The sequence below is a fragment of the Coffea arabica genome, chromosome 11e (genome assembly GCF_036785885.1).
Source record: "Coffea arabica cultivar ET-39 chromosome 11e, Coffea Arabica ET-39 HiFi, whole genome shotgun sequence".
Taxonomy (NCBI): domain Eukaryota; kingdom Viridiplantae; phylum Streptophyta; class Magnoliopsida; order Gentianales; family Rubiaceae; genus Coffea; species Coffea arabica.
Genome location: NC_092331.1, coordinates 40,994,833 through 41,018,725, shown reverse-complemented (window position 1 = coordinate 41,018,725; position 23,893 = coordinate 40,994,833). Strand labels below are relative to the sequence as shown.

General features: G+C 39.2%; 19 non-coding genes across 19 annotated transcripts; all 19 read right to left on the bottom strand.

The window, feature by feature from the left end:
• Positions 1 to 505: 505 nt before the first annotated feature.
• Positions 506 to 624, bottom strand: LOC140028822 (5S ribosomal RNA). Its single transcript, XR_011832727.1, has one exon. It is a non-coding gene; the product is annotated as a 5S ribosomal RNA (ribosomal RNA).
• Positions 625 to 1,747: 1,123 nt separating this feature from the next.
• On the bottom strand, positions 1,748 to 1,866 carry LOC140030884 (5S ribosomal RNA). Its single transcript, XR_011834803.1, has one exon. It is a non-coding gene; the product is annotated as a 5S ribosomal RNA (ribosomal RNA).
• A 1,125-nt stretch (positions 1,867 to 2,991) lies between these two features.
• Positions 2,992 to 3,110, bottom strand: LOC140028821 (5S ribosomal RNA). Its single transcript, XR_011832726.1, has one exon. It is a non-coding gene; the product is annotated as a 5S ribosomal RNA (ribosomal RNA).
• Positions 3,111 to 4,235: 1,125 nt separating this feature from the next.
• On the bottom strand, positions 4,236 to 4,354 carry LOC140029834 (5S ribosomal RNA). The gene has a single exon (XR_011833749.1). It is a non-coding gene; the product is annotated as a 5S ribosomal RNA (ribosomal RNA).
• Positions 4,355 to 5,479: 1,125 nt separating this feature from the next.
• On the bottom strand, positions 5,480 to 5,598 carry LOC140028820 (5S ribosomal RNA). The gene has a single exon (XR_011832725.1). It is a non-coding gene; the product is annotated as a 5S ribosomal RNA (ribosomal RNA).
• Positions 5,599 to 6,721: 1,123 nt separating this feature from the next.
• LOC140030883 (5S ribosomal RNA) lies at positions 6,722 to 6,840 on the bottom strand. The gene has a single exon (XR_011834802.1). It is a non-coding gene; the product is annotated as a 5S ribosomal RNA (ribosomal RNA).
• Positions 6,841 to 7,964: 1,124 nt separating this feature from the next.
• LOC140030691 (5S ribosomal RNA) lies at positions 7,965 to 8,083 on the bottom strand. Its single transcript, XR_011834610.1, has one exon. It is a non-coding gene; the product is annotated as a 5S ribosomal RNA (ribosomal RNA).
• A 1,127-nt stretch (positions 8,084 to 9,210) lies between these two features.
• LOC140028819 (5S ribosomal RNA) lies at positions 9,211 to 9,329 on the bottom strand. Its single transcript, XR_011832724.1, has one exon. It is a non-coding gene; the product is annotated as a 5S ribosomal RNA (ribosomal RNA).
• A 1,123-nt stretch (positions 9,330 to 10,452) lies between these two features.
• LOC140030882 (5S ribosomal RNA) lies at positions 10,453 to 10,571 on the bottom strand. Its single transcript, XR_011834801.1, has one exon. It is a non-coding gene; the product is annotated as a 5S ribosomal RNA (ribosomal RNA).
• A 1,125-nt stretch (positions 10,572 to 11,696) lies between these two features.
• Positions 11,697 to 11,815, bottom strand: LOC140030880 (5S ribosomal RNA). The gene has a single exon (XR_011834799.1). It is a non-coding gene; the product is annotated as a 5S ribosomal RNA (ribosomal RNA).
• A 1,125-nt stretch (positions 11,816 to 12,940) lies between these two features.
• LOC140030690 (5S ribosomal RNA) lies at positions 12,941 to 13,059 on the bottom strand. Its single transcript, XR_011834609.1, has one exon. It is a non-coding gene; the product is annotated as a 5S ribosomal RNA (ribosomal RNA).
• A 1,125-nt stretch (positions 13,060 to 14,184) lies between these two features.
• On the bottom strand, positions 14,185 to 14,303 carry LOC140028818 (5S ribosomal RNA). Its single transcript, XR_011832723.1, has one exon. It is a non-coding gene; the product is annotated as a 5S ribosomal RNA (ribosomal RNA).
• Positions 14,304 to 15,427: 1,124 nt separating this feature from the next.
• LOC140030879 (5S ribosomal RNA) lies at positions 15,428 to 15,546 on the bottom strand. The gene has a single exon (XR_011834798.1). It is a non-coding gene; the product is annotated as a 5S ribosomal RNA (ribosomal RNA).
• A 1,125-nt stretch (positions 15,547 to 16,671) lies between these two features.
• On the bottom strand, positions 16,672 to 16,790 carry LOC140028816 (5S ribosomal RNA). Its single transcript, XR_011832721.1, has one exon. It is a non-coding gene; the product is annotated as a 5S ribosomal RNA (ribosomal RNA).
• A 1,124-nt stretch (positions 16,791 to 17,914) lies between these two features.
• Positions 17,915 to 18,033, bottom strand: LOC140030878 (5S ribosomal RNA). The gene has a single exon (XR_011834797.1). It is a non-coding gene; the product is annotated as a 5S ribosomal RNA (ribosomal RNA).
• A 1,125-nt stretch (positions 18,034 to 19,158) lies between these two features.
• LOC140028815 (5S ribosomal RNA) lies at positions 19,159 to 19,277 on the bottom strand. The gene has a single exon (XR_011832720.1). It is a non-coding gene; the product is annotated as a 5S ribosomal RNA (ribosomal RNA).
• Positions 19,278 to 20,401: 1,124 nt separating this feature from the next.
• On the bottom strand, positions 20,402 to 20,520 carry LOC140030877 (5S ribosomal RNA). The gene has a single exon (XR_011834796.1). It is a non-coding gene; the product is annotated as a 5S ribosomal RNA (ribosomal RNA).
• A 1,125-nt stretch (positions 20,521 to 21,645) lies between these two features.
• Positions 21,646 to 21,764, bottom strand: LOC140028814 (5S ribosomal RNA). Its single transcript, XR_011832719.1, has one exon. It is a non-coding gene; the product is annotated as a 5S ribosomal RNA (ribosomal RNA).
• A 1,124-nt stretch (positions 21,765 to 22,888) lies between these two features.
• Positions 22,889 to 23,007, bottom strand: LOC140030876 (5S ribosomal RNA). The gene has a single exon (XR_011834795.1). It is a non-coding gene; the product is annotated as a 5S ribosomal RNA (ribosomal RNA).
• Positions 23,008 to 23,893: the final 886 nt, after the last annotated feature.

The following is a 23,893-nucleotide window of genomic DNA, read 5'->3' as shown; positions in this document are numbered from 1 at the left end:
AATTTCAACTTCACACAAATTAAATAAATTCGTTTAGGATTAAGTAATTAATGCCTTTGAAAAAAAGAATAACTTAGTTTAGTTAGATAAAATTATTTTTATGTTTATTAAATTATTTTTAATTCGTAAACGGGTCATATCAGGTCACCACGGGTTGACCCGAAATCGACCGGTTTTCTTTTCGGGTTCATCGGGTCCAACCCGATTCTGACCCGAATTCCCGAAACCTCAACCCAAACCCATTAATTTCGTGTTAGGTTCGTGTCGTGTTTTCAGGTCGTGTCGAAAATTGCCACCCCTAGTTGCGGTGATACATTTGCGCCGACAAATTTGAGCGACGATCCGGGCTTTGATCGAGCCGTACCGTTCCTGATTTGTCTCGCGCCTTCAGATCCTCCTTCACGCTTCGACAAGAAGCAAACTATTAAGCAATCGTTCCGACGGAGCTAAATTACTACAGGATAAAGAACGAATAGGAAATTTGGATTTCGAAACAAAAAAGAGAGGGGTGCAACACGAGGACTTCCCAGGGGGTCACCCATCCTAGTACTACTCTCGCCCAAGCACGCTTAACTTCGGAGTTCTGATGGGATCCGGTGCATTAGTGCTGGTATGATCGCACCCGCCATGTTCCTTTCGCTTTATTCTTTTAAACTACCCCGTCCTGCGAAGCAGTGTGGCTTTTCTAGACCGAAATTCATTTTAAGCGTCAATTCAAGCATTTTCCTCTTATCCTTTTATTTATTTACTTTATATTTTTTTTTGTTATTGATTTGCACCCTGTTTTTTTCCCTCATCCCGCAACTCTAAATTATCATGAAATCAATCCTTCACGCTTGCAGTTAGGGGTGGCAATTCGGGTCCAAATCAGGTTGGCGGGTCGGGTTCGGGTCAACAGACCCGCCAGAAAATCTGTTGACCCGAACCCCGACCCGCCAACCCGTGACGGGTCAGGTATGCTGACCCGAACCCGAAAATTTCAGGTTTACGGGGCGGCGGGTCGACCCGAAATGACCCGAAACTTAATTTTAATTTATTAATTTATCACTGTAATTTCTGATAAAATCAATTTCTCACAAAACTAATTACATAATCAAGTAATAAAAATTTAAATAAATGATTCCAAATCAAATCTAAAATAAATTAAACACCGTAAAAGTGTTTTATCCCAAGCAAAATATAAAATAAATTAAAACAATACAAAAGTGAAAAATAATATAATATATTATTTGTCCAAGTATAATAATTTCAACTTCACACAAATTAAATAAATTCGTTTAGGATTAAGTAATTAATGCCTTTGAAAAAAAGAATAACTTAGTTTAGTTAGATAAATTATTTTTATGTTTATTAAATTATTTTTAATTCGTAAACGGGTCATATCGGGTCATATCAGGTCACCACGGGTTGACCCGAAATCGACCGGTTTTCTTTTCGGGTTCATCGGGTCCAACCCGAATTCCCGAAACCTCAACCCAAACCCATTAATTTCGTGTTAGGTTCGTGTCGTGTTTTCAGGTCGTGTCGAAAATTGCCACCCCTAGTTGCGGTGATACATTTGCGCCGACAAATTTGAGCGACGATCCGGGCTTTGATCGAGCCGTACCGTTCCTGATTTGTCTCGCGCCTTCAGATCCTCCTTCACGCTTCGACAAGAAGCAAAATATTAAGCAATCGTTCCGACGGAGCTAAATTACTACAGGATAAAGAACGAATAGGAAATTTTGATTTCGAAACAAAAAAGAAAGGGGTGCAACACGAGGACTTCCCAGGGGGTCACCCATCCTAGTACTACTCTCGCCCAAGCACGCTTAACTTCGGAGTTCTGATGGGATCCAGTGCATTAATGCTGGTATGATCGCACCCGCCATGTTCCTTTCGCTTTATTCTTTTAAACTACCCCGTCCTGCGAAGCAGTGTGGCTTTTCTAGACCGAAATTCATTTTAAGCGTCAATTCAAGCATTTTCCTCTTATCCTTTTATTTATTTACTTTATATTTTTTTTTGTTATTGATTTGCACCCTGTTTTTTTCCCTCATCCCGCAACTCTAAATTATCATGAAATCAATCCTTCACGCTTGCAGTTAGGGGTGGCAATTCGGGTCCAAATCAGGTTGGCGGGTCGGGTTCGGGTCAACAGACCCGCCAGAAAATCTGTTGACCCGAACCCCGACCCGCCAACCCGTGACGGGTCAGGTATGCTGACCCGAACCCGAAAATTTCAGGTTTACGGGGCGGCGGGTCGACCCGAAATGACCCGAAACTTAATTTTAATTTATTAATTTATCACTGTAATTTCTAATAAAATCAATTTCTCACAAAACTAATTACATAATCAAGTAATAAAAATTTAAATAAATGATTCCAAATCAAATCTAAAATAAATTAAACACCGTAAAAGTGTTTTATCCCAAGCAAAATATAAAATAAATTAAAACAATACAAAAGTGAAAAATAATATAATATATTATTTGTCCAAGTATAATAATTTCAACTTCACACAAATTAAATAAATTCGTTTAGGATTAAGTAATTAATGCCTTTGAAAAAAAGAATAACTTAGTTTAGTTAGATAAAATTATTTTTATGTTTATTAAATTATTTTTAATTCGTAAACGGGTCATATCAGGTCACCACGGGTTGACCCGAAATCGACCGGTTTTCTTTTCGGGTTCATCGGGTCCAACCCGATTCTGACCCGAATTCCCGAAACCTCAACCCAAACCCATTAATTTCGTGTTAGGTTCGTGTCGTGTTTTCAGGTCGTGTCGAAAATTGCCACCCCTAGTTGCGGTGATACATTTGCGCCGACAAATTTGAGCGACGATCCGGGCTTTGATCGAGCCGTACCGTTCCTGATTTGTCTCGCGCCTTCAGATCCTCCTTCACGCTTCGACAAGAAGCAAACTATTAAGCAATCGTTCCGACGGAGCTAAATTACTACAGGATAAAGAACGAATAGGAAATTTGGATTTCGAAACAAAAAAGAGAGGGGTGCAACACGAGGACTTCCCAGGGGGTCACCCATCCTAGTACTACTCTCGCCCAAGCACGCTTAACTTCGGAGTTCTGATGGGATCCGGTGCATTAGTGCTGGTATGATCGCACCCGCCATGTTCCTTTCGCTTTATTCTTTTAAACTACCCCGTCCTGCGAAGCAGTGTGGCTTTTCTAGACCGAAATTCATTTTAAGCGTCAATTCAAGCATTTTCCTCTTATCCTTTTATTTATTTACTTTATATTTTTTTTTGTTATTGATTTGCACCCTGTTTTTTTCCCTCATCCCGCAACTCTAAATTATCATGAAATCAATCCTTCACGCTTGCAGTTAGGGGTGGCAATTCGGGTCCAAATCAGGTTGGCGGGTCGGGTTCGGGTCAACAGACCCGCCAGAAAATCTGTTGACCCGAACCCCGACCCGCCAACCCGTGACGGGTCAGGTATGCTGACCCGAACCCGAAAATTTCAGGTTTACGGGGCGGCGGGTCGACCCGAAATGACCCGAAACTTAATTTTAATTTATTAATTTATCACTGTAATTTCTAATAAAATCAATTTCTCACAAAACTAATTACATAATCAAGTAATAAAAATTTAAATAAATGATTCCAAATCAAATCTAAAATAAATTAAACACCGTAAAAGTGTTTTATCCCAAGCAAAATATAAAATAAATTAAAACAATACAAAAGTGAAAAATAATATAATATATTATTTGTCCAAGTATAATAATTTCAACTTCACACAAATTAAATAAATTCGTTTAGGATTAAGTAATTAATGCCTTTGAAAAAAAGAATAACTTAGTTTAGTTAGATAAAATTATTTTTATGTTTATTAAATTATTTTTAATTCGTAAACGGGTCATATCGGGTCATATCAGGTCACCACGGGTTGACCCGAAATCGACCGGTTTTCTTTTCGGGTTCATCGGGTCCAACCCGAATTCCCGAAACCTCAACCCAAACCTATTAATTTCGTGTTAGATTCGTGTCGTGTTTTCAGGTCGTGTCGAAAATTGCCACCCCTAGTTGCGGTGATACATTTGCGCCGACAAATTTGAGCGACGATCCGGGCTTTTGATCGAGCCGTACCGTTCCTGATTTGTCTCGCGCCTTCAGATCCTCCTTCACGCTTCAACAAGAAGCAAAATATTAAGCAATCGTTCCGACGGAGCTAAATTACTACGGGATAAAGAACGAATAGGAAATTTGGATTTCGAAACAAAAAAGAGAGGAGTGCAACACGAGGACTTCCCAGGGGGTCACCCATCCTAGTACTACTCTCGCCCAAGCACGCTTAACTTCGGAGTTCTGATGGGATCCGGTGCATTAGTGCTGGTATGATCGCACCCGCCATGTTCCTTTCGCTTTATTCTTTTAAACTACCCCGTCCTGCGAAGCAGTGTGGCTTTTCTAGACCGAAATTCATTTTAAGCGTCAATTCAAGCATTTTCCTCTTATCCTTTTATTTATTTACTTTATATTTTTTTTTGTTATTGATTTGCACCCTGTTTTTTTCCCTCATCCCGCAACTCTAAATTATCATGAAATCAATCCTTCACGCTTGCAGTTAGGGGTGGCAATTCGGGTCCAAATCAGGTTGGCGGGTCGGGTTCGGGTCAACAGACCCGCCAGAAAATCTGTTGACCCGAACCCCGACCCGCCAACCCGTGACGGGTCAGGTATGCTGACCCGAACCCGAAAATTTCAGGTTTACGGGGCGGCGGGTCGACCCGAAATGACCCGAAACTTAATTTTAATTTATTAATTTATCACTGTAATTTCTAATAAAATCAATTTCTCACAAAAATAATTACATAATCAAGTAATAAAAATTTAAATAAATGATTTCAAATCAAATCTAAAATAAATTAAACACCGTAAAAGTGTTTTATCCCAAGCAAAATATAAAATAAATTAAAACAATACAAAAGTGAAAAATAATATAATATATTATTTGTCCAAGTATAATAATTTCAACTTCACACAAATTAAATAAATTCGTTTAGGATTAAGTAATTAATGCCTTTGAAAAAAAGAATAACTTAGTTTAGTTAGATAAAATTATTTTTATGTTTATTAAATTATTTTTAATTCGTAAACGGGTCATATCAGGTCACCACGGGTTGACCCGAAATCGACCGGTTTTCTTTTCGGGTTCATCGGGTCCAACCCGATTCTGACCCGAATTCCCGAAACCTCAACCCAAACCCATTAATTTCGTGTTAGGTTCGTGTCGTGTTTTCAGGTCGTGTCGAAAATTGCCACCCCTAGTTGCGGTGATACATTTGCGCCGACAAATTTGAGCGACGATCCGGGCTTTGATCGAGCCGTACCGTTCCTGATTTGTCTCGCGCCTTCAGATCCTCCTTCACGCTTCGACAAGAAGCAAACTATTAAGCAATCGTTCCGACGGAGCTAAATTACTACAGGATAAAGAACGAATAGGAAATTTGGATTTCGAAACAAAAAAGAGAGGGGTGCAACACGAGGACTTCCCAGGGGGTCACCCATCCTAGTACTACTCTCGCCCAAGCACGCTTAACTTCGGAGTTCTGATGGGATCCGGTGCATTAGTGCTGGTATGATCGCACCCGCCATGTTCCTTTCGCTTTATTCTTTTAAACTACCCCGTCCTGCGAAGCAGTGTGGCTTTTCTAGACCGAAATTCATTTTAAGCGTCAATTCAAGCATTTTCCTCTTATCCTTTTATTTATTTACTTTATATTTTTTTTTGTTATTGATTTGCACCCTGTTTTTTTCCCTCATCCCGCAACTCTAAATTATCATGAAATCAATCCTTCACGCTTGCAGTTAGGGGTGGCAATTCGGGTCCAAATCAGGTTGGCGGGTCGGGTTCGGGTCAACAGACCCGCCAGAAAATCTGTTGACCCGAACCCCGACCCGCCAACCCGTGACGGGTCAGGTATGCTGACCCGAACCCGAAAATTTCAGGTTTACGGGGCGGCGGGTCGACCCGAAATGACCCGAAACTTAATTTTAATTTATTAATTTATCACTGTAATTTCTGATAAAATCAATTTCTCACAAAACTAATTACATAATCAAGTAATAAAAATTTAAATAAATGATTCCAAATCAAATCTAAAATAAATTAAACACCGTAAAAGTGTTTTATCCCAAGCAAAATATAAAATAAATTAAAACAATACAAAAGTGAAAAATAATATAATATATTATTTGTCCAAGTATAATAATTTCAACTTCACACAAATTAAATAAATTCGTTTAGGATTAAGTAATTAATGCCTTTGAAAAAAAGAATAACTTAGTTTAGTTAGATAAATTATTTTTATGTTTATTAAATTATTTTTAATTCGTAAACGGGTCATATCGGGTCATATCAGGTCACCACGGGTTGACCCGAAATCGACCGGTTTTCTTTTCGGGTTCATCGGGTCCAACCCGAATTCCCGAAACCTCAACCCAAACCCATTAATTTCGTGTTAGGTTCGTGTCGTGTTTTCAGGTCGTGTCGAAAATTGCCACCCCTAGTTGCGGTGATACATTTGCGCCGACAAATTTGAGCGACGATCCGGGCTTTGATCGAGCCGTACCGTTCCTGATTTGTCTCGCGCCTTCAGATCCTCCTTCACGCTTCGACAAGAAGCAAAATATTAAGCAATCGTTCCGACGGAGCTAAATTACTACAGGATAAAGAACGAATAGGAAATTTTGATTTCGAAACAAAAAAGAAAGGGGTGCAACACGAGGACTTCCCAGGGGGTCACCCATCCTAGTACTACTCTCGCCCAAGCACGCTTAACTTCGGAGTTCTGATGGGATCCAGTGCATTAATGCTGGTATGATCGCACCCGCCATGTTCCTTTCGCTTTATTCTTTTAAACTACCCCGTCCTGCGAAGCAGTGTGGCTTTTCTAGACCGAAATTCATTTTAAGCGTCAATTCAAGCATTTTCCTCTTATCCTTTTATTTATTTACTTTATATTTTTTTTGTTATTGATTTGCACCCTGTTTTTTTCCCTCATCCCGCAACTCTAAATTATCATGAAATCAATCCTTCACGCTTGCAGTTAGGGGTGGCAATTCGGGTCCAAATCAGGTTGGCGGGTCGGGTTCGGGTCAACAGACCCGCCAGAAATTCTGTTGACCCGAACCCCGACCCGCCAACCCGTGACGGGTCAGGTATGCTGACCCGAACCCGAAAATTTCAGGTTTACGGGGCGGCGGGTCGACCCGAAATGACCCGAAACTTAATTTTAATTTATTAATTTATCACTGTAATTTCTAATAAAATCAATTTCTCACAAAACTAATTACATAATCAAGTAATAAAAATTTAAATAAATGATTCCAAATCAAATCTAAAATAAATTAAACACCGTAAAAGTGTTTTATCCCAAGCAAAATATAAAATAAATTAAAACAATACAAAAGTGAAAAATAATATAATATATTATTTGTCCAAGTATAATAATTTCAAATTCACACAAATTAAATAAATTCGTTTAGGATTAAGTAATTAATGCCTTTGAAAAAAAGAATAACTTAGTTTAGTTAGATAAAATTATTTTTATGTTTATTAAATTATTTTTAATTCGTAAACGGGTCATATCAGGTCACCACGGGTTGACCCGAAATCGACCGGTTTTCTTTTCGGGTTCATCGGGTCCAACCCGATTCTGACCCGAATTCCCGAAACCTCAACCCAAACCCATTAATTTCGTGTTAGGTTCGTGTCGTGTTTTCAGGTCGTGTCGAAAATTGCCACCCCTAGTTGCGGTGATACATTTGCGCCGACAAATTTGAGCGACGATCCGGGCTTTGATCGAGCCGTACCGTTCCTGATTTGTCTCGCGCCTTCAGATCCTCCTTCACGCTTCGACAAGAAGCAAAATATTAAGCAATCGTTCCGACGGAGCTAAATTACTACAGGATAAAGAACGAATAGGAAATTTGGATTTCGAAACAAAAAAGAAAAGGGTGCAACACGAGGACTTCCCAGGGGGTCACCCATCCTAGTACTACTCTCGCCCAAGCACGCTTAACTTCGGAGTTCTGATGGGATCCGGTGCATTAATGCTGGTATGATCGCACCCGCCATGTTCCTTTCGCTTTATTCTTTTAAACTACCCCGTCCTGCGAAGCAGTGTGGCTTTTCTAGACCGAAATTCATTTTAAGCGTCAATTCAAGCATTTTCCTCTTATTCTTTTATTTATTTACTTTATATTTTTTTTTGTTATTGATTTGCACCCTGTTTTTTTCCCTCATCCCGCAACTCTAAATTATCATGAAATCAATCCTTCACGCTTGCAGTTAGGGGTGGCAATTCGGGTCCAAATCAGGTTGGCGGGTCGGGTTCGGGTCAACAGACCCGCCAGAAAATCTGTTGACCCGAACCCCGACCCGCCAACCCGTGACGGGTCAGGTATGCTGACCCGAACCCGAAAATTTCAGGTTTACGGGGCGGCGGGTCGACCCGAAATGACGCGAAACTTAATTTTAATTTATTAATTTATCACTGTAATTTTTCTAATAAAATCAATTTCTCACAAAACTAATTACATAATCAAGTAATAAAAATTTAAATAAATGATTCCAAATCAAATCTAAAATAAATTAAACACCGTAAAAGTGTTTTATCCCAAGCAAAATATAAAATAAATTAAAACAATACAAAAGTGAAAAATAATATAATATATTATTTGTCCAAGTATAATAATTTCAACTTCACACAAATTAAATAAATTCGTTTAGGATTAAGTAATTAATGCCTTTGAAAAAAAGAATAACTTAGTTTAGTTAGATAAAATTATTTTTATGTTTATTAAATTATTTTTAATTCGTAAACGGGTCATATCAGGTCACCACGGGTTGACCCGAAATCGACCGGTTTTCTTTTCGGGTTCATCGGGTCCAACCCGATTCTGACCCGAATTCCCGAAACCTCAACCCAAACCCATTAATTTCGTGTTAGGTTCGTGTCGTGTTTTCAGGTCGTGTCGAAAATTGCCACCCCTAGTTGCGGTGATACATTTGCGCCGACAAATTTGAGCGACGATCCGGGCTTTGATCGAGCCGTACCGTTCCTGATTTGTCTCGCGCCTTCAGATCCTCCTTCACGCTTCGACAAGAAGCAAACTATTAAGCAATCGTTCCGACGGAGCTAAATTACTACAGGATAAAGAACGAATAGGAAATTTGGATTTCGAAACAAAAAAGAGAGGGGTGCAACACGAGGACTTCCCAGGGGGTCACCCATCCTAGTACTACTCTCGCCCAAGCACGCTTAACTTCGGAGTTCTGATGGGATCCGGTGCATTAGTGCTGGTATGATCGCACCCGCCATGTTCCTTTCGCTTTATTCTTTTAAACTACCCCGTCCTGCGAAGCAGTGTGGCTTTTCTAGACCGAAATTCATTTTAAGCGTCAATTCAAGCATTTTCCTCTTATCCTTTTATTTATTTACTTTATATTTTTTTTTGTTATTGATTTGCACCCTGTTTTTTTCCCTCATCCCGCAACTCTAAATTATCATGAAATCAATCCTTCACGCTTGCAGTTAGGGGTGGCAATTCGGGTCCAAATCAGGTTGGCGGGTCGGGTTCGGGTCAACAGACCCGCCAGAAAATCTGTTGACCCGAACCCCGACCCGCCAACCCGTGACGGGTCAGGTATGCTGACCCGAACCCGAAAATTTCAGGTTTACGGGGCGGCGGGTCGACCCGAAATGACCCGAAACTTAATTTTAATTTATTAATTTATCACTGTAATTTCTAATAAAATCAATTTCTCACAAAACTAATTACATAATCAAGTAATAAAAATTTAAATAAATGATTCCAAATCAAATCTAAAATAAATTAAACACCGTAAAAGTGTTTTATCCCAAGCAAAATATAAAATAAATTAAAACAATACAAAAGTGAAAAATAAAATAATATATTATTTGTCCAAGTATAATAATTTCAACTTCACACAAATTAAATAAATTCGTTTAGGATTAAGTAATTAATGCCTTTGAAAAAAAGAATAACTTAGTTTAGTTAGATAAATTATTTTTATGTTTATTAAATTATTTTTAATTCGTAAACGGGTCATATCGGGTCATATCAGGTCACCACGGGTTGACCCGAAATCGACCGGTTTTCTTTTCGGGTTCATCGGGTCCAACCCGAATTCCCGAAACCTCAACCCAAACCCATTAATTTCGTGTTAGGTTCGTGTCGTGTTTTCAGGTCGTGTCGAAAATTGCCACCCCTAGTTGCGGTGATACATTTGCGCCGACAAATTTGAGCGACGATCCGGGCTTTGATCGAGCCGTACCGTTCCTGATTTGTCTCGCGCCTTCAGATCCTCCTTCACGCTTCGACAAGAAGCAAAATATTAAGCAATCGTTCCGACGGAGCTAAATTACTACAGGATAAAGAACGAATAGGAAATTTGGATTTCGAAACAAAAAAGAAAGGGGTGCAACACGAGGACTTCCCAGGGGGTCACCCATCCTAGTACTACTCTCGCCCAAGCACGCTTAACTTCGGAGTTCTGATGGGATCCAGTGCATTAATGCTGGTATGATCGCACCCGCCATGTTCCTTTCGCTTTATTCTTTTAAACTACCCCGTCCTGCGAAGCAGTGTGGCTTTTCTAGACCGAAATTCATTTTAAGCGTCAATTCAAGCATTTTCCTCTTATCCTTTTATTTATTTACTTTATATTTTTTTTTGTTATTGATTTGCACCCTGTTTTTTTCCCTCATCCCGCAACTCTAAATTATCATGAAATCAATCCTTCACGCTTGCAGTTAGGGGTGGCAATTCGGGTCCAAATCAGGTTGGCGGGTCGGGTTCGGGTCAACAGACCCGCCAGAAAATCTGTTGACCCGAACCCCGACCCGCCAACCCGTGACGGGTCAGGTATGCTGACCCGAACCCGAAAATTTCAGGTTTACGGGGCGGCGGGTCGACCCGAAATGACCCGAAACTTAATTTTAATTTATTAATTTATCACTGTAATTTCTAATAAAATCAATTTCTCACAAAACTAATTACATAATCAAGTAATAAAAATTTAAATAAATGATTCCAAATCAAATCTAAAATAAATTAAACACCGTAAAAGTGTTTTATCCCAAGCAAAATATAAAATAAATTAAAACAATACAAAAGTGAAAAATAATATAATATATTATTTGTCCAAGTATAATAATTTCAACTTCACACAAATTAAATAAATTCGTTTAGGATTAAGTAATTAATGCCTTTGAAAAAAAGAATAACTTAGTTTAGTTAGATAAAATTATTTTTATGTTTATTAAATTATTTTTAATTCGTAAACGGGTCATATCAGGTCACCACGGGTTGACCCGAAATCGACCGGTTTTCTTTTCGGGTTCATCGGGTCCAACCCGATTCTGACCCGAATTCCCGAAACCTCAACCCAAACCCATTAATTTCGTGTTAGGTTCGTGTCGTGTTTTCAGGTCGTGTCGAAAATTGCCACCCCTAGTTGCGGTGATACATTTGCGCCGACAAATTTGAGCGACGATCCGGGCTTTGATCGAGCCGTACCGTTCCTGATTTGTCTCGCGCCTTCAGATCCTCCTTCACGCTTCGACAAGAAGCAAAATATTAAGCAATCGTTCCGACGGAGCTAAATTACTACAGGATAAAGAACGAATAGGAAATTTGGATTTCGAAACAAAAAAGAAAGGGGTGCAACACGAGGACTTCCCAGGGGGTCACCCATCCTAGTACTACTCTCGCCCAAGCACGCTTAACTTCGGAGTTCTGATGGGATCCAGTGCATTAATGCTGGTATGATCGCACCCGCCATGTTCCTTTCGCTTTATTCTTTTAAACTACCCCGTCCTGCGAAGCAGTGTGGCTTTTCTAGACCGAAATTCATTTTAAGCGTCAATTCAAGCATTTTCCTCTTATCCTTTTATTTATTTACTTTATATTTTTTTTTGTTATTGATTTGCACCCTGTTTTTTTCCCTCATCCCGCAACTCTAAATTATCATGAAATCAATCCTTCACGCTTGCAGTTAGGGGTGGCAATTCGGGTCCAAATCAGGTTGGCGGGTCGGGTTCGGGTCAACAGACCCGCCAGAAAATCTGTTGACCCGAACCCCGACCCGCCAACCCGTGACGGGTCAGGTATGCTGACCCGAACCCGAAAATTTCAGGTTTACGGGGCGGCGGGTCGACCCGAAATGACCCGAAACTTAATTTTAATTTATTAATTTATCACTGTAATTTCTAATAAAATCAATTTCTCACAAAACTAATTACATAATCAAGTAATAAAAATTTAAATAAATGATTCCAAATCAAATCTAAAATAAATTAAACACCGTAAAAGTGTTTTATCCCAAGCAAAATATAAAATAAATTAAAACAATACAAAAGTGAAAAATAATATAATATATTATTTGTCCAAGTATAATAATTTCAACTTCACACAAATTAAATAAATTCGTTTAGGATTAAGTAATTAATGCCTTTGAAAAAAAGAATAACTTAGTTTAGTTAGATAAAATTATTTTTATGTTTATTAAATTATTTTTAATTCGTAAACGGGTCATATCAGGTCACCACGGGTTGACCCGAAATCGACCGGTTTTCTTTTCGGGTTCATCGGGTCCAACCCGATTCTGACCCGAATTCCCGAAACCTCAACCCAAACCCATTAATTTCGTGTTAGGTTCGTGTCGTGTTTTCAGGTCGTGTCGAAAATTGCCACCCCTAGTTGCGGTGATACATTTGCGCCGACAAATTTGAGCGACGATCCGGGCTTTGATCGAGCCGTACCGTTCCTGATTTGTCTCGCGCCTTCAGATCCTCCTTCACGCTTCGACAAGAAGCAAAATATTAAGCAATCGTTCCGACGGAGCTAAATTACTACAGGATAAAGAACGAATAGGAAATTTGGATTTCGAAACAAAAAAGAAAAGGGTGCAACACGAGGACTTCCCAGGGGGTCACCCATCCTAGTACTACTCTCGCCCAAGCACGCTTAACTTCGGAGTTCTGATGGGATCCGGTGCATTAATGCTGGTATGATCGCACCCGCCATGTTCCTTTCGCTTTATTCTTTTAAACTACCCCGTCCTGCGAAGCAGTGTGGCTTTTCTAGACCGAAATTCATTTTAAGCGTCAATTCAAGCATTTTCCTCTTATCCTTTTATTTATTTACTTTATATTTTTTTTTGTTATTGATTTGCCCCCTGTTTTTTTCCCTCATCCCGCAACTCTAAATTATCATGAAATCAATCCTTCACGCTTGCAGTTAGGGGTGGCAATTCGGGTCCAAATCAGGTTGGCGGGTCGGGTTCGGGTCAACAGACCCGCCAGAAAATCTGTTGACCCGAACCCCGACCCGCCAACCCGTGACGGGTCAGGTATGCTGACCCGAACCCGAAAATTTCAGGTTTACGGGGCGGCGGGTCGACCCGAAATGACCCGAAACTTAATTTTAATTTATTACTTTATCACTGTAATTTCTAATAAAATCAATTTCTCACAAAACTAATTACATAATCAAGTAATAAAAATTTAAATAAATGATTCCAAATCAAATCTAAAATAAATTAAACACCGTAAAAGTGTTTTATCCCAAGCAAAATATAAAATAAATTAAAACAATACAAAAGTGAAAAATAATATAATATATTATTTGTCCAAGTATAATAATTTCAACTTCACACAAATTAAATAAATTCGTTTAGGATTAAGTAATTAATGCCTTTGAAAAAAAGAATAACTTAGTTTAGTTAGATAAAATTATTTTTATGTTTATTAAATTATTTTTAATTCGTAAACGGGTCATATCAGGTCACCACGGGTTGACCCGAAATCGACCGGTTTTCTTTTCGGGTTCATCGGATCCAACCCGATTCTGACCCGAATTCCCGAAACCTCAACCCAAACCCATTAATTTCGTGTTAGGTTCGTGTCGTGTTTTCAGGTCGTGTCGAAAATTGCCACCCCTAGTTGCGGTGATACATTTGCGCCGACAAATTTGAGCGACGATCCGGGCTTTGATCGAGCCGTACCGTTCCTGATTTGTCTCGCGCCTTCAGATCCTCCTTCACGCTTCGACAAGAAGCAAACTATTAAGCAATCGTTCCGACGGAGCTAAATTACTACAGGATAAAGAACGAATAGGAAATTTGGATTTCGAAACAAAAAAGAGAGGGGTGCAACACGAGGACTTCCCAGGGGGTCACCCATCCTAGTACTACTCTCGCCCAAGCACGCTTAACTTCGGAGTTCTGATGGGATCCGGTGCATTAGTGCTGGTATGATCGCACCCGCCATGTTCCTTTCGCTTTATTCTTTTAAACTACCCCGTCCTGCGAAGCAGTGTGGCTTTTCTAGACCGAAATTCATTTTAAGCGTCAATTCAAGCATTTTCCTCTTATCCTTTTATTTATTTACTTTATATTTTTTTTTGTTATTGATTTGCACCCTGTTTTTTTCCCTCATCCCGCAACTCTAAATTATCATGAAATCAATCCTTCACGCTTGCAGTTAGGGGTGGCAATTCGGGTCCAAATCAGGTTGGCGGGTCGGGTTCGGGTCAACAGACCCGCCAGAAAATCTGTTGACCCGAACCCCGACCCGCCAACCCGTGACGGGTCAGGTATGCTGACCCGAACCCGAAAATTTCAGGTTTACGGGGCGGCGGGTCGACCCGAAATGACCCGAAACTTAATTTTAATTTATTAATTTATCACTGTAATTTCTAATAAAATCAATTTCTCACAAAACTAATTACATAATCAAGTAATAAAAATTTAAATAAATGATTCCAAATCAAATCTAAAATAAATTAAACACCGTAAAAGTGTTTTATCCCAAGCAAAATATAAAATAAATTAAAACAATACAAAAGTGAAAAATAATATAATATATTATTTGTCCAAGTATAATAATTTCAACTTCACACAAATTAAATAAATTCGTTTAGGATTAAGTAATTAATGCCTTTGAAAAAAAGAATAACTTAGTTTAGTTAGATAAAATTATTTTTATGTTTATTAAATTATTTTTAATTCGTAAACGGGTCATATCGGGTCATATCAGGTCACCACGGGTTGACCCGAAATCGACCGGTTTTCTTTTCGGGTTCATCGGGTCCAACCCGAATTCCCGAAACCTCAACCCAAACCCATTAATTTCGTGTTAGGTTCGTGTCGTGTTTTCAGGTCGTGTCGAAAATTGCCACCCCTAGTTGCGGTGATACATTTGCGCCGACAAATTTGAGCGACGATCCGGGCTTTGATCGAGCCGTACCGTTCCTGATTTGTCTCGCGCCTTCAGATCCTCCTTCACGCTTCGACAAGAAGCAAAATATTAAGCAATCGTTCCGACGGAGCTAAATTACTACAGGATAAAGAACGAATAGGAAATTTGGATTTCGAAACAAAAAAGAAAGGGGTGCAACACGAGGACTTCCCAGGGGGTCACCCATCCTAGTACTACTCTCGCCCAAGCACGCTTAACTTCGGAGTTCTGATGGGATCCAGTGCATTAATGCTGGTATGATCGCACCCGCCATGTTCCTTTCGCTTTATTCTTTTAAATTACCCCGTCCTGCGAAGCAGTGTGGCTTTTCTAGACCGAAATTCATTTTAAGCGTCAATTCAAGCATTTTCCTCTTATCCTTTTATTTATTTACTTTATATTTTTTTTTGTTATTGATTTGCACCCTGTTTTTTTCCCTCATCCCGCAACTCTAAATTATCATGAAATCAATCCTTCACGCTTGCAGTTAGGGGTGGCAATTCGGGTCCAAATCAGGTTGGCGGGTCGGGTTCGGGTCAACAGACCCGCCAGAAAATCTGTTGACCCGAACCCCGACCCGCCAACCCGTGACGGGTCAGGTATGCTGACCCGAACCCGAAAATTTCAGGTTTACGGGGCGGCGGGTCGACCCGAAATGACCCGAAACTTAATTTTAATTTATTATTTTATCACTGTAATTTCTAATAAAATCAATTTCTCACAAAACTAATTACATAATCAAGTAATAAAAATTTAAATAAATGATTCCAAATCAAATCTAAAATAAATTAAACACCGTAAAAGTGTTTTATCCCAAGCAAAATATAAAATAAATTAAAACAATACAAAAGTGAAAAATAATATAATATATTATTTGTCCAAGTATAATAATTTCAACTTCACACAAATTAAATAAATTCGTTTAGGATTAAGTAATTAATGCCTTTGAAAAAAAGAATAACTTAGTTTAGTTAGATAAAATTATTTTTATGTTTATTAAATTATTTTTAATTCGTAAACGGGTCATATCAGGTCACCACGGGTTGACCCGAAATCGACCGGTTTTCTTTTCGGGTTCATCGGGTCCAACCCGATTCTGACCCGAATTCCCGAAACCTCAACCCAAACCCATTAATTTCGTGTTAGGTTCGTGTCGTGTTTTCAGGTCGTGTCGAAAATTGCCACCCCTAGTTGCGGTGATACATTTGCGCCGACAAATTTGAGCGACGATCCGGGCTTTGATCGAGCCGTACCGTTCCTGATTTGTCTCGCGCCTTCAGATCCTCCTTCACGCTTCGACAAGAAGCAAACTATTAAGCAATCGTTCCGACGGAGCTAAATTACTACAGGATAAAGAACGAATAGGAAATTTGGATTTCGAAACAAAAAAGAGAGGGGTGCAACACGAGGACTTCCCAGGGGGTCACCCATCCTAGTACTACTCTCGCCCAAGCACGCTTAACTTCGGAGTTCTGATGGGATCCGGTGCATTAGTGCTGGTATGATCGCACCCGCCATGTTCCTTTCGCTTTATTCTTTTAAACTACCCCGTCCTGCGAAGCAGTGTGGCTTTTCTAGACCGAAATTCATTTTAAGCGTCAATTCAAGCATTTTCCTCTTATCCTTTTATTTATTTACTTTATATTTTTTTTTGTTATTGATTTGCACCCTGTTTTTTTCCCTCATCCCGCAACTCTAAATTATCATGAAATCAATCCTTCACGCTTGCAGTTAGGGGTGGCAATTCGGGTCCAAATCAGGTTGGCGGGTCGGGTTCGGGTCAACAGACCCGCCAGAAAATCTGTTGACCCGAACCCCGACCCGCCAACCCGTGACGGGTCAGGTATGCTGACCCGAACCCGAAAATTTCAGGTTTACGGGGCGGCGGGTCGACCCGAAATGACCCGAAACTTAATTTTAATTTATTAATTTATCACTGTAATTTCTGATAAAATCAATTTCTCACAAAACTAATTACATAATCAAGTAATAAAAATTTAAATAAATGATTCCAAATCAAATCTAAAATAAATTAAACACCGTAAAAGTGTTTTATCCCAAGCAAAATATAAAATAAATTAAAACAATACAAAAGTGAAAAATAATATAATATATTATTTGTCCAAGTATAATAATTTCAACTTCACACAAATTAAATAAATTCGTTTAGGATTAAGTAATTAATGCCTTTGAAAAAAAGAATAACTTAGTTTAGTTAGATAAAATTATTTTTATGTTTATTAAATTATTTTTAATTCGTAAACGGGTCATATCGGGTCATATCAGGTCACCACGGGTTGACCCGAAATCGACCGGTTTTCTTTTCGGGTTCATCGGGTCCAACCCGAATTCCCGAAACCTCAACCCAAACCCATTAATTTCGTGTTAGGTTCGTGTCGTGTTTTCAGGTCGTGTCGAAAATTGCCACCCCTAGTTGCGGTGATACATTTGCGCCGACAAATTTGAGCGACGATCCGGGCTTTGATCGAGCCGTACCGTTCCTGATTTGTCTCGCGCCTTCAGATCCTCCTTCACGCTTCGACAAGAAGCAAAATATTAAGCAATCGTTCCGACGGAGCTAAATTACTACAGGATAAAGAACGAATAGGAAATTTGGATTTCGAAACAAAAAAGAAAGGGGTGCAACACGAGGACTTCCCAGGGGGTCACCCATCCTAGTACTACTCTCGCCCAAGCACGCTTAACTTCGGAGTTCTGATGGGATCCAGTGCATTAATGCTGGTATGATCGCACCCGCCATGTTCCTTTCGCTTTATTCTTTTAAATTACCCCGTCCTGCGAAGCAGTGTGGCTTTTCTAGACCGAAATTCATTTTAAGCGTCAATTCAAGCATTTTCCTCTTATCCTTTTATTTATTTACTTTATATTTTTTTTTGTTATTGATTTGCACCCTGTTTTTTTCCCTCATCCCGCAACTCTAAATTATCATGAAATCAATCCTTCACGCTTGCAGTTAGGGGTGGCAATTCGGGTCCAAATCAGGTTGGCGGGTCGGGTTCGGGTCAACAGACCCGCCAGAAAATCTGTTGACCCGAACCCCGACCCGCCAACCCGTGACGGGTCAGGTATGCTGACCCGAACCCGAAAATTTCAGGTTTACGGGGCGGCGGGTCGACCCGAAATGACCCGAAACTTAATTTTAATTTATTATTTTATCACTGTAATTTCTAATAAAATCAATTTCTCACAAAACTAATTACATAATCAAGTAATAAAAATTTAAATAAATGATTCCAAATCAAATCTAAAATAAATTAAACACCGTAAAAGTGTTTTATCCCAAGCAAAATATAAAATAAATTAAAACAATACAAAAGTGAAAAATAATATAATATATTATTTGTCCAAGTATAATAATTTCAACTTCACACAAATTAAATAAATTCGTTTAGGATTAAGTAATTAATGCCTTTGAAAAAAAGAATAACTTAGTTTAGTTAGATAAAATTATTTTTATGTTTATTAAATTATTTTTAATTCGTAAACGGGTCATATCAGGTCACCACGGGTTGACCCGAAATCGACCGGTTTTCTTTTCGGGTTCATCGGGTCCAACCCGATTCTGACCCGAATTCCCGAAACCTCAACCCAAACCCATTAATTTCGTGTTAGGTTCGTGTCGTGTTTTCAGGTCGTGTCGAAAATTGCCACCCCTAGTTGCGGTGATACATTTGCGCCGACAAATTTGAGCGACGATCCGGGCTTTGATCGAGCCGTACCGTTCCTGATTTGTCTCGCGCCTTCAGATCCTCCTTCACGCTTCGACAAGAAGCAAACTATTAAGCAATCGTTCCGACGGAGCTAAATTACTACAGGATAAAGAACGAATAGGAAATTTGGATTTCGAAACAAAAAAGAGAGGGGTGCAACACGAGGACTTCCCAGGGGGTCACCCATCCTAGTACTACTCTCGCCCAAGCACGCTTAACTTCGGAGTTCTGATGGGATCCGGTGCATTAGTGCTGGTATGATCGCACCCGCCATGTTCCTTTCGCTTTATTCTTTTAAACTACCCCGTCCTGCGAAGCAGTGTGGCTTTTCTAGACCGAAATTCATTTTAAGCGTCAATTCAAGCATTTTCCTCTTATCCTTTTATTTATTTACTTTATATTTTTTTTTGTTATTGATTTGCACCCTGTTTTTTTCCCTCATCCCGCAACTCTAAATTATCATGAAATCAATCCTTCACGCTTGCAGTTAGGGGTGGCAATTCGGGTCCAAATCAGGTTGGCGGGTCGGGTTCGGGTCAACAGACCCGCCAGAAAATCTGTTGACCCGAACCCCGACCCGCCAACCCGTGACGGGTCAGGTATGCTGACCCGAACCCGAAAATTTCAGGTTTACGGGGCGGCGGGTCGACCCGAAATGACCCGAAACTTAATTTTAATTTATTAATTTATCACTGTAATTTCTGATAAAATCAATTTCTCACAAAACTAATTACATAATCAAGTAATAAAAATTTAAATAAATGATTCCAAATCAAATCTAAAATAAATTAAACACCGTAAAAGTGTTTTATCCCAAGCAAAATATAAAATAAATTAAAACAATACAAAAGTGAAAAATAATATAATATATTATTTGTCCAAGTATAATAATTTCAACTTCACACAAATTAAATAAATTCGTTTAGGATTAAGTAATTAATGCCTTTGAAAAAAAGAATAACTTAGTTTAGTTAGATAAAATTATTTTTATGTTTATTAAATTATTTTTAATTCGTAAACGGGTCATATCGGGTCATATCAGGTCACCACGGGTTGACCCGAAATCGACCGGTTTTCTTTTCGGGTTCATCGGGTCCAACCCGAATTCCCGAAACCTCAACCCAAACCCATTAATTTCGTGTTAGGTTCGTGTCGTGTTTTCAGGTCGTGTCGAAAATTGCCACCCCTAGTTGCGGTGATACATTTGCGCCGACAAATTTGAGCGACGATCCGGGCTTTGATCGAGCCGTACCGTTCCTGATTTGTCTCGCGCCTTCAGATCCTCCTTCACGCTTCGACAAGAAGCAAAATATTAAGCAATCGTTCCGACGGAGCTAAATTACTACAGGATAAAGAACGAATAGGAAATTTGGATTTCGAAACAAAAAAGAAAGGGGTGCAACACGAGGACTTCCCAGGGGGTCACCCATCCTAGTACTACTCTCGCCCAAGCACGCTTAACTTCGGAGTTCTGATGGGATCCAGTGCATTAATGCTGGTATGATCGCACCCGCCATGTTCCTTTCGCTTTATTCTTTTAAATTACCCCGTCCTGCGAAGCAGTGTGGCTTTTCTAGACCGAAATTCATTTTAAGCGTCAATTCAAGCATTTTCCTCTTATCCTTTTATTTATTTACTTTATATTTTTTTTTGTTATTGATTTGCACCCTGTTTTTTTCCCTCATCCCGCAACTCTAAATTATCATGAAATCAATCCTTCACGCTTGCAGTTAGGGGTGGCAATTCGGGTCCAAATCAGGTTGGCGGGTCGGGTTCGGGTCAACAGACCCGCCAGAAAATCTGTTGACCCGAACCCCGACCCGCCAACCCGTGACGGGTCAGGTATGCTGACCCGAACCCGAAAATTTCAGGTTTACGGGGCGGCGGGTCGACCCGAAATGACCCGAAACTTAATTTTAATTTATTAATTTATCACTGTAATTTCTAATAAAATCAATTTCTCACAAAACTAATTACATAATCAAGTAATAAAAATTTAAATAAATGATTCCAAATCAAATCTAAAATAAATTAAACACCGTAAAAGTGTTTTATCCCAAGCAAAATATAAAATAAATTAAAACAATACAAAAGTGAAAAATAATATAATATATTATTTGTCCAAGTATAATAATTTCAACTTCACACAAATTAAATAAATTCGTTTAGGATTAAGTAATTAATGCCTTTGAAAAAAAGAATAACTTAGTTTAGTTAGATAAAATTATTTTTATGTTTATTAAATTATTTTTAATTCGTAAACGGGTCATATCAGGTCACCACGGGTTGACCCGAAATCGACCGGTTTTCTTTTCGGGTTCATCGGGTCCAACCCGATTCTGACCCGAATTCCCGAAACCTCAACCCAAACCCATTAATTTCGTGTTAGGTTCGTGTCGTGTTTTCAGGTCGTGTCGAAAATTGCCACCCCTAGTTGCGGTGATACATTTGCGCCGACAAATTTGAGCGACGATCCGGGCTTTGATCGAGCCGTACCGTTCCTGATTTGTCTCGCGCCTTCAGATCCTCCTTCACGCTTCGACAAGAAGCAAACTATTAAGCAATCGTTCCGACGGAGCTAAATTACTACAGGATAAAGAACGAATAGGAAATTTGGATTTCGAAACAAAAAAGAGAGGGGTGCAACACGAGGACTTCCCAGGGGGTCACCCATCCTAGTACTACTCTCGCCCAAGCACGCTTAACTTCGGAGTTCTGATGGGATCCGGTGCATTAGTGCTGGTATGATCGCACCCGCCATGTTCCTTTCGCTTTATTCTTTTAAACTACCCCGTCCTGCGAAGCAGTGTGGCTTTTCTAGACCGAAATTCATTTTAAGCGTCAATTCAAGCATTTTCCTCTTATCCTTTTATTTATTTACTTTATATTTTTTTTTGTTATTGATTTGCACCCTGTTTTTTTCCCTCATCCCGCAACTCTAAATTATCATGAAATCAATCCTTCACGCTTGCAGTTAGGGGTGGCAATTCGGGTCCAAATCAGGTTGGCGGGTCGGGTTCGGGTCAACAGACCCGCCAGAAAATCTGTTGACCCGAACCCCGACCCGCCAACCCGTGACGGGTCAGGTATGCTGACCCGAACCCGAAAATTTCAGGTTTACGGGGCGGCGGGTCGACCCGAAATGACCCGAAACTTAATTTTAATTTATTAATTTATCACTGTAATTTCTGATAAAATCAATTTCTCACAAAACTAATTACATAATCAAGTAATAAAAATTTAAATAAATGATTCCAAATCAAATCTAAAATAAATTAAACACCGTAAAAGTGTTTTATCCCAAGCAAAATATAAAATAAATTAAAACAATACAAAAGTGAAAAATAATATAATATATTATTTGTCCAAGTATAATAATTTCAACTTCACACAAATTAAATAAATTCGTTTAGGATTAAGTAATTAATGCCTTTGAAAAAAAGAATAACTTAGTTTAGTTAGATAAAATTATTTTTATGTTTATTAAATTATTTTTAATTCGTAAACGGGTCATATCGGGTCATATCAGGTCACCACGGGTTGACCCGAAATCGACCGGTTTTCTTTTCGGGTTCATCGGGTCCAACCCGAATTCCCGAAACCTCAACCCAAACCCATTAATTTCGTGTTAGGTTCGTGTCGTGTTTTCAGGTCGTGTCGAAAATTGCCACCCCTAGTTGCGGTGATACATTTGCGCCGACAAATTTGAGCGACGATCCGGGCTTTGATCGAGCCGTACCGTTCCTGATTTGTCTCGCGCCTTCAGATCCTCCTTCACGCTTCGACAAGAAGCAAAATATTAAGCAATCGTTCCGACAGAGCTAAATTACTACAGGATAAAGAACGAATAGGAAATTTGGATTTCGAAACAAAAAAGAAAGGGGTGCAACACGAGGACTTCCCAGGGGGTCACCCATCCTAGTACTACTCTCGCCCAAGCACGCTTAACTTCGGAGTTCTGATGGGATCCAGTGCATTAATGCTGGTATGATCGCACCCGCCATGTTCCTTTCGCTTTATTCTTTTAAATTACCCCGTCCTGCGAAGCAGTGTGGCTTTTCTAGACCGAAATTCATTTTAAGCGTCAATTCAAGCATTTTCCTCTTATCCTTTTATTTATTTACTTTATATTTTTTTTTGTTATTGATTTGCACCCTGTTTTTTTCCCTCATCCCGCAACTCTAAATTATCATGAAATCAATCCTTCACGCTTGCAGTTAGGGGTGGCAATTCGGGTCCAAATCAGGTTGGCGGGTCGGGTTCGGGTCAACAGACCCGCCAGAAAATCTGTTGACCCGAACCCCGACCCGCCAACCCGTGACGGGTCAGGTATGCTGACCCGAACCCGAAAATTTCAGGTTTACGGGGCGGCGGGTCGACCCGAAATGACCCGAAACTTAATTTTAATTTATTAATTTATCACTGTAATTTCTAATAAAATCAATTTCTCACAAAACTAATTACATAATCAAGTAATAAAAATTTAAATAAATGATTCCAAATCAAATCTAAAATAAATTAAACACCGTAAAAGTGTTTTATCCCAAGCAAAATATAAAATAAATTAAAACAATACAAAAGTGAAAAATAATATAATATATTATTTGTCCAAGTATAATAATTTCAACTTCACACAAATTAAATAAATTCGTTTAGGATTAAGTAATTAATGCCTTTGAAAAAAAGAATAACTTAGTTTAGTTAGATAAAATTATTTTTATGTTTATTAAATTATTTTTAATTCGTAAACGGGTCATATCAGGTCACCACGGGTTGACCCGAAATCGACCGGTTTTCTTTTCGGGTTCATCGGGTCCAACCCGATTCTGACCCGAATTCCCGAAACCTCAACCCAAACCCATTAATTTCGTGTTAGGTTCGTGTC